Here is an 8,881-nt window from a genome sequence, read left to right on the forward strand (position 1 = left end):
CATTTCCTTCTAAACCAGGCGTGTCTGTAAATCGGAAATATTGTTCTGCACAATATTTAGCTGAATAAAACGAATTGATATATGTGTATTTTCATATGCGTTGGGGAAACATATTACTGTACAGTATTGATATACATCAAAGTCATCGCTATCATCTATCAAATTGCATATACATGTAACTCTTGTTACTATAGTTAGAGTTAGATATATCTAATACATACGAACACGACTGAAGTAATCCCTGTCAAGATTGCCACTGAATTGTAGAATTTTGTGCCTATAACGAGCGATGCATTTATAGTTGCGCCTATGCTATCTTTCATGGTTCTGCATCTCCACTTTTCTCTTGCTGTTGAGTATTGCAAGAGTTGTCAACTTCTCGGGTGATTGATGGTACAAATTTTCCTACACTTCGCCTGCTGGGTAGGAGAACTTCACTGAACGTAATGTTCGCCTCGCACTCCCCGTGTTGAATTTGCTCGATGTCAATAAAACTATTGCGTACTAATCACTAGGTCCTATATTATATCCGGCAGCATCTGGCACCGGATATAATATATGACGCACACCTGGACGTTGAGCGACGTTGAGACCTTAAGTCCTCCTTGTCGCAAACGTTTAAATTCCTTTACTGTCCGGCATTACAACAGCTTCATCATCATCATCATCATCAGCCTGGTTACGCCCACTGCAGGGCAAAGGCCTCTCCCATATTTCTCCAACAACCCCAGTCCAACCTCCTATGAACACAACAACAGCTTCGAGTATTATTAATTTTGTCTCTCATCTTGTAGTTCCGCCTATGATTACGCGAGAGCGTGTAACGCTGCCTCTGCTTACTTGCTTTTACTAGTTTCTGTATTTTCTTATGACGGCGAGGGAGAAGGATGGCGATGAATGACAGAGCCAGGGATGTTTCAAAAGCCAGTTCAATATTACTTGACGAAAATAATTTGCATTACAAGTTAGTTTATATAATTATTGCGTTTCGATCGAGGAAAATTACCACGGCTCATATACGGTAAAGTAGAGCAATGTATGAAATCTGCTCATAAAATTTGTGAAGCATCATTCCTTTCTTCAAAACTATTATTGTCTATCTATATGAACTGTTCTCGTGCAAGATTGTTATCGTGCAACTATATACGGCAGTATGGTGGCGCAACTTTTTATTTCAGTTTTGGTGACTTATATGAATCTACCTCCACATGTAGTGCGATCTAAATACTTCTTATTATAGTTAATAAACTGCTAAGGGCAAAGACGTATCTGGGGTAAAATATGCCGCTCAGCCAGGTACAGTGCCAACTCACACGAAGTATACCAGTCCTACCGGTATATTTCATTCCCGTTATCAGCGCATTTCGTAATTTTTTATTGTGCAATAATGTTCTAGGCCCTATAAGACTAGCATAGTTGGTTTCTATCTGCCATCAGCGGAGACGACCAAACAGTCAGAAGAACCAAAATAATTAGATGTCCGATTGCATATCATCCAACTTTGATGCCAAATTCCTGCTCGGGTTGAGAATAAGTGGTGGGAAGATAAGCTGATATGAGATGTGGCTAAAGTAAAAAAAATTGGTGTGTTCTATCTTCTTAACAGCGTGTACTATGGCCATGCTAACTCGTGTTCATTTATAGGTACTGGAACTTTCTTTCGCCGCCGCTCCCGTTTGGCCACATTCATGAAAACGCGAGAAATACAGAAGGATTGTTTCTACACAACATAAAGATGTAAAGAAGAAATATGGACTACACCGACTCGCTAATTATTATGGCCAACTCTGGCTGCCTAGAGGTCGTAGATTGACAGTTTCTTGTAATGTATATTGAGTAGCCGTCCCAATTATGGGGTGACTACATATCTTTATTTCGCTATTCGTCTAGTGTGGACAACTACGCTAGGTTATTCTAAACTAGTAGCTACACTAGACTCATCTCATGGAGGTGAGTTTTCGATCTCATTACCCTACCCGCTCAGTGTACACCGTCGAGCTTCGTTCAGGCCGCCGCATCAGGCAGCCCAGTGTCTACTAGCAAGTCTCAGGCCAACCTGCCCTCCATTTTTACCACTACCGTTTTGACACCGCAAGGCACATCCTATGTCCTAAACAGCTACCAGCGTAACCGCCATCTCTTCGCTTCCCTTCGTGGCGAAGATGCGGAGAGCTGGCTGGACAACTACGAGCGAGGGAGTTCCGCAAATTGTTGGGACACCCCCTCAAGCTGCACCATATCTTCTTTTACTTGATGGGTTTGGCGAAGACATGTTTCTTCAAGCACAAGTTACACTTTACTGACTGCGCAGCGTTTAAGCAGCAGCTCTCCCAAGTGTTTGGTAAACCGGCGGATCGTTCTACAATGACAAATGAAACCCTGGAAACTCGCCAACAACAGCCAGGAGAGTCTTACACATCATACGTCGAGGATGTTGTTCAGGTCTGCCGTCGTGTTTAGTTATCTATACCAAAGTCAGAAAAAGTGCGCCACATTATAAAAGGCATTAGAACAGGAGCCTTCAATGCCCTTGCCCTAAAGAACCCCACTACACTCGCTGACGTCGTGAAAACGTGTCAGCTCCTGGACAAGCTTGAGTCTGTTCGCCTTCAGCGGGACGTTGGCGAATATTCTTTTACGACGGACCCACAATTGCGTCTCATGATAAGAACAATGATACCCAAAGGAATCAATGGGCTTGTCATCGCCGTCGGTCTGCTCCAGATGCGCCTTCCGGCGCTGACTTGTTTGATGAAATCAGGGATGAACTGGCAGCCTTGACCTAGTCCGCGCGCGCGCATGCCCCCCGTCTCTCGTTCGCTCTCAACGTACTCGCAATTTGCTGCCTCGCCTCCAGGCAACGTCAAGTCAACGGTGCCGCTAACAACGTGCGCGTCCGTTGCTACCGCGCTTCCACAAAAGATCTCGCCAATACCGGGTGAGCCGTCATCGGCCCATCTGACTTCACTGGCTCCCGGAGAACCGAGTGCTCTTTAATACCCGAATTGGCGTCCGTCACTTCCTATGTGCTAATATTGCGGCTATCGCGGACATATTTCGCGTCTCTGTCGCAAGCGCTAGCAAGACCGGCGTCGGGGGTATGAAATGCTTGAACCCACCTTTCCAGTGGAGTTTCTGCCCAAACCCAGCGTTTCTCTTCGCCTCCACTGCACTCTACCTCACCACCCGCATCGACTGAAGACCGAAGTACTTACTATTCAGCCAGACACCGCTCACGTCGCCGCTACGGCCTGTATCACTCAACTCCACCAATCGTCCGAAAAGTTACACGATGCAGTTTTTGGAGGAAGAACCGCATACGTCAACAGCCCTGAAATTGTTCCAGCGCGCCCGTCCAATATCCTTTTGGTGTTTTTCCCAGGGGTGCGCATCGATGCTTTCGTGGACACAGGTGCCACAGTGTCCGTTATTCTTACTGATTTATGTTCCCGCCTCAGGCAAGTCTAAGCGTGGAAGCTTGATCTTGTTGATTAATTGGAAAAAGCAAACCGCGCAAAAAAGACAAGGACATGAGTGAGCGACATGCACAGAGCGCTGACTTACAACATGAAGCCATGAAGGAATAAATATATAGGGTCCTTCCATGCGCAATATGTGTCGGATCGTAAAAAAAAATGGGAAAATCACTTGCACTGCTTATAATGATAGGCACGTACCTACAGAGCCCACGGAAAGCTTGTCATTCAAGCCATGTCAAGATACGCCATTTCCGGAAATGAAAGTGCAATCGAAGGAGAACTGAGGCACGAGCTATCACACTTCATTCCGAAATCTGGCTGAGTGATTTCACGTGTAAGCTTTGAACTATGTTTACCCAGCGCTTCGCTTTTTTTTCAAAGCAGGACACGCATCCGTGGTCGTAGCAATGAATACCCAGATGGCGCGGTACCGTGTTGTACAAATTGTTGTGGTGCTCCCTGAGCCAATCACTTGAGCACGTTCCTGTCTGTCCCACGTAATTTTTGCCACAAGAGAGAACAATCACATGCACCACGCCAGTGATGCAGGGCACCAAACCCTTCCTGTGTTTCACAGTACAATAGCCACGCCTGGCTTGTGAAGCAAACTTGCAAAGCTTTCCTAATTTTTCTGCAGCGAAAAAAAACCACCGCAACGCCACTGCGTTGCCCTACCCTCTTCAGTTTGTGGGACACATCATGTATATACCGAAGCACTGCAATTTTTTTCTTTTCAACTGGTGGACCTGGTTCTCCATCAGCTTCGCCATGCTTGATTTGCTTAAAATTATTTTGCGCAATAGCTGATAAAAAAGCATTGATGTATCCAGCAGACAACAAGCGGTCATCCTGGGTATCAAAACTTTTTTGCGTGGAATGCAGTCATGTCGTTCTGAGGGCTCTGACAAGGCACACATTAAAATTCTTGTTTTGGCTAATTTCGAATGTGTTTACTGGAATGCGGGAAGCGGTTTCCCACTCCTTGGTTCAAACTACCAGCACAAATGTGTGCTTGACATGCGAAACCTCGTCTAAAAACATTAAACAGTTATTTTTGGGTAGCTCATGCAGCAGCTCTAACGGATGCAGGTTTTCGCCGAATACTTCTAACACTTTTCCTGCAACCTGCTCAAACACCTCCTCCGGACATTAAATCAGAACTAAAAATATCTACATAAAATTTTGCAAGCTTCCTCATTTCAAGTTCGAAAAGTTTGAATAATGTGGTCTCTATGTGCAAGGTAAATATTACTGAGAGGCGCAAGATATGAACTTATGTAAATTACACTTTTTTGGATATACTGGCTTTCCTCCCAAGAGAGAAAGGTACATATAAAACAAAACGATGACCATCCTAAATATCCACTAGCCACAATTCCTGTCTGCTTCTGGAGTGCTATCGATCCAAACTTGTTTAATCATCCTTCGGCACATTAAGGTGTCTCATCATGTGGGAGGACATAATACAAGTCTTTTACATCGATCCAAAAGCCCTATCACCCTTGTTTTCTTTCAGAAACCTTATGACAGCGTCCGAGTTTCTTACCAGATAAGGGTCATTAATTGTTAGTAGAATAAGCTTATTCTGTAGAAATATGGCGACAGATTTATGCCACGTCTCTTTTTCCGTTACAATTACTCGTATAGGGCCGTCATTATCGTGAGATTTAGCCGTAAATAGGAAGTCTAAATTTAGTTAGGCTGATTTTTCGACTGATTTTGCTAGTTTGTCAAGGCCAGGTGCATTGCAAAGCCTCTTGTTTTCGGATTTTACTTTAATGAGAGAAATATTCTCTTGTCGAAAAATTGATCCAATAGCTAGAATTGTATTGGTATTAAAGCTGGCAACACAGCAACGTCACCTTCTTTGTCAGAAGGTAAACACACCAGGGATCACCCCTTCAAAAAGGAAGATACCTGTTTAGTCGGCAAATCATTGCAAGGTGGTTTTGGCGTAACTCGGCGTCTACACTTTCAGATACACAACTATTTCACTCGGCTTCTGCAGTAGGTTGAGCAATTTGTCTGACAAGCGTGAGTAGTTCATGGTGTTTTCCGACGTTCCACTGCGAATTTCGCTACACTATTCAGAAACTGTCTCACTTCCTTTAGCAGTTTCATGTCACCTACAATGTCACCTACACATCGTTGCTTGGCTGCGGCGACTTCGGCATGATGCCTCGTTAGGCGCTGAGCACCCGCTGCCAGAGGAACTCAGTCGTTCTGTCGTATAGCGTGCACAATTCATGCCATTTCTTTTGCACCGTCGACGGTGTCTCGAGGCATTCAAGTGGAAGGCGAAAGCTGAAAGTAAGTAAGTAAGTAAGTAAGTAAGTAAGTAAGTAAGTAAGCAAGTAAATAAGTAAGTAAGTAGGTTTACTTTCCAGGCTCAACTGGAGCTTGACTATGTCCAGAAAACCCCTACAAGCATTAGCACACGGTTGGTGCAGAAATCAGACACACATACAATAATTACAGTGAACAGAAAACATTCACCAGTTGTACATTAAGAGTGTAACAATCTATCACAAAAAATTTAAACAATAAAATCGAAAATATAAACGCTCAAATGGTCATACAAATGTTGAGAATTAAATAGGAATAATCACGCAAAACATAAAAGACATAAAATCACATTTCAACAAAATATTTCCCCACCTACGCTTTGGTAGATCCTGTTGTTTGTTTATATCTGTTAAGAACATTGGGCAGGTTGTAAGACATTTGTAATTTATAGTTACTACGAAAATGTGGTATATTCTATCTATTAATAGTTCTTGTGTGTAGGTTAGCATGGCGCTTGGCCAAAGATGCCACAGTCGAACAAAAATCGGCAATGGATGCCGTCAACTTAAAGTGATACAAATGGTTGACCCGGGCAATGTTATATCCTTCAAAAGCATACTTGGAGGTAGTTGTATTGTTAATATTGGCGATTATTCGAAAAATTTTCTTTTGCAGTACGAGAACCTTATTTATGTTAGCTTTAGTCATTGTTGTCCATACTATGTAGGATCTTGCATATCCTCACCCCGTGCCCTGCGGAAGGTATGAAGCCAGCGCACAGGAATTTCTCCTCAGGTGGAAAGATCTTAACACGGATTCTGAGTGCGGTCTTTTGCATACTGCATCCGTGTTAATATCTTGCCACCTCAGGTGCACACTTGGCCCTGACAAACTAGCAAAGACCGTCGAAAAATCAACAACGCTAAGTTTGGACTTCCTTTTTGCCACTAAAACTCACAAGAATGACGGCCTCTACGAGTAATTGTAAAGGAAAGAAGGACTTGGCAGGAATTTGTCGCCATATTTCTGCAGAAACAGCTTAATCTACTAACCATTGGCAACCCCTATCTGGCAAGAGACTCAGACGCTGGCATTAGGTTATGAAAAGGAGACAGCAAGGGTCTGAGGGCATTTTCTATCGATGTAAAAGAACTGTATTAATCACTCCCACATGATGAGATGCTAATATGCGTAGAAGGACACATACACAATTTTGGATCGAGAGCAATCCAGAACGAGTCAGGAATTGTGGTTACTGGGTTTTTAGAATTCAGGTCGTTTTATTTTAAACCTACATTTTTCCCTGGGTAAGAAAGCCAGTACATTCAACGAAGTGCAATTTGCATAGGTTCATGTTTTGAGCATCTACTCAGCGATATTCACCTCGGACATAAAGACCACAACATTGAAACTTTTCATGATATGACCAAGGTTGCAAAAGTGTGCAGCTATGTAGATGATTTTTAGTCCTCATTGAATGTCCGGAGCAGGTGTTTGAGTAGCTTCCAGGAAAAGTGTCAGATGTATTCAGCAAAAACCTGCATCCGTTCGAGCTGACGCATAGGCTACCGGAAAATAAGTGTTTAGGATATCTGGATGTCAGACTGTGCATGGCTTGTCTCACTGTGCAGCACAAATGTATACATATGTGCTGGTCGTTCGAACCAAGGAACGGGGAACCGCTTCACTCTTTTCAGTCATCACATTCGAAATTTTCCCCAAGAGGAATCGGTAATGTGCTCCAGGTCATTGAGCTCAGCAGGTCATGACAAGAAACACATTCTATGCAAAACGTTCTCAGGCTTAGGTTGACCGCTTGCTATCTGCCGGATACACGAAGGCTTTAGTATCAGCTGTAGCAGAAAAGCTTTTTTAAGCAAATTAAGCATGGTGAAGCTGATTGAGCGCCACATCTGCCAGTCGACTAAAATACTTGAGTTGTTCCGTATATACGCGACGTGTCCCACAAACTAAAGAGGGCAGGGCAATGCGCTTGTTTAGCGGTGGTTTTTTTCCGCTCCACAAATACAAGCAAAGCTGTGGAACTTTGCGAGGTGGCGCGATTGTACTGTGAAACACAGGAAGGGTTTAGTGCTCCGTATCACTGGCGTTGTGTATGTGACTTCCACCTCTTGTGGAAAAGAGTACTTGGGGCCGACAGGAAGGTACTTAAACGATCGTCTCAGGGAGCACCCTAACAAATTGTACAACATGGTACAGGGCCGTCTCGATATTCATTGCGGTGACGACGAGTGTACGCCCTACTTTCAAAAAAAAATACGAAGTAATGGCTAAGCATAGTTCACAGCTGACATGTGAAATCATTGAGGCTGATTTAATTAGGAAGTTTGATAGCTCGTGCGTCAGTTCTTCATCGATTGGACTTTCTTCTTTGGAAATGGCTTATCTTAACATGGTTTGAATGGCAAGCATTCCGTGTTCTCTGTAGGTATGTGGCTATCATTATCAGCTTTGCAAATGATGTTCCAGGTTTTTTTGCCGACCATTCACATATCGCGCATGGTATCACCCTATATATTTATTCTTTCATGGCTTCATGAATAAACTGTTGTAAGTAAGCGCTTTGTGCGTGTCGCTCTCACGTCCTTGCCTTTTTTGCACTGTGTCATTTTCCAATGTCTCAGTAAAGTAACGACGCCTTACGATCGACCTACGCTAAGTGCAAGGGGACGCTGTTCGCCCATCCGATCTTTGTATTTCTTGTGCGAAGAAATCTGCCGCCAGGAATAACAGCCCTGTTACGACCCTAGACAATTTTCGTGTTAAATTCCAAGGAAGATTTAAGAAGTGAAGCAATACCTCATGTGACTTGATTTGTAGCTTTAAAACCGAGTCATAATATACATTTTAAAATGTGACGAATCAAAAGGCAAAAATATTGATCAACGAGAACTGTATTACTTGGATGAAAGACCACCACAGAACGTTTTGTCCCGGATATGACATACGCTTACTCGGTTTCCTCTAATACTAGAAAACTGATTCCAATGTGATGTAAGAACATCCTTAACAATCTTCAAACAGCCTCTGTGCTGCAGGGAGAAATTTGGAAACAGATCAAAATACAATAAATCAGTAGGCGAGATTTAGCCTAG

The 8,881-nt window shown here is 43.3% G+C and overlaps 1 protein-coding gene across 2 annotated transcripts in view; it reads right to left on the minus strand.

The window, feature by feature from the left end:
- The window catches only part of LOC142564917 (uncharacterized), a 28,077-nt gene extending 24,779 nt beyond the window's left edge, over nt 1–3,298 (minus strand). The window contains exon 1 of one of the 2 annotated variants that reach the window (XM_075676120.1): nt 3,216–3,298. The gene's annotated coding sequence lies outside the window, so the exon portion shown is untranslated. The other variant, XM_075676121.1, reaches the window with a different exon arrangement.
- Nucleotides 3,299–8,881: the final 5,583 nt, after the last annotated feature.

The sequence above is a fragment of the Dermacentor variabilis genome, chromosome 11, assembly GCF_050947875.1.
Source record: "Dermacentor variabilis isolate Ectoservices chromosome 11, ASM5094787v1, whole genome shotgun sequence".
In the NCBI taxonomy this organism is placed as follows: Eukaryota; Metazoa; Arthropoda; class Arachnida; order Ixodida; family Ixodidae; genus Dermacentor; species Dermacentor variabilis.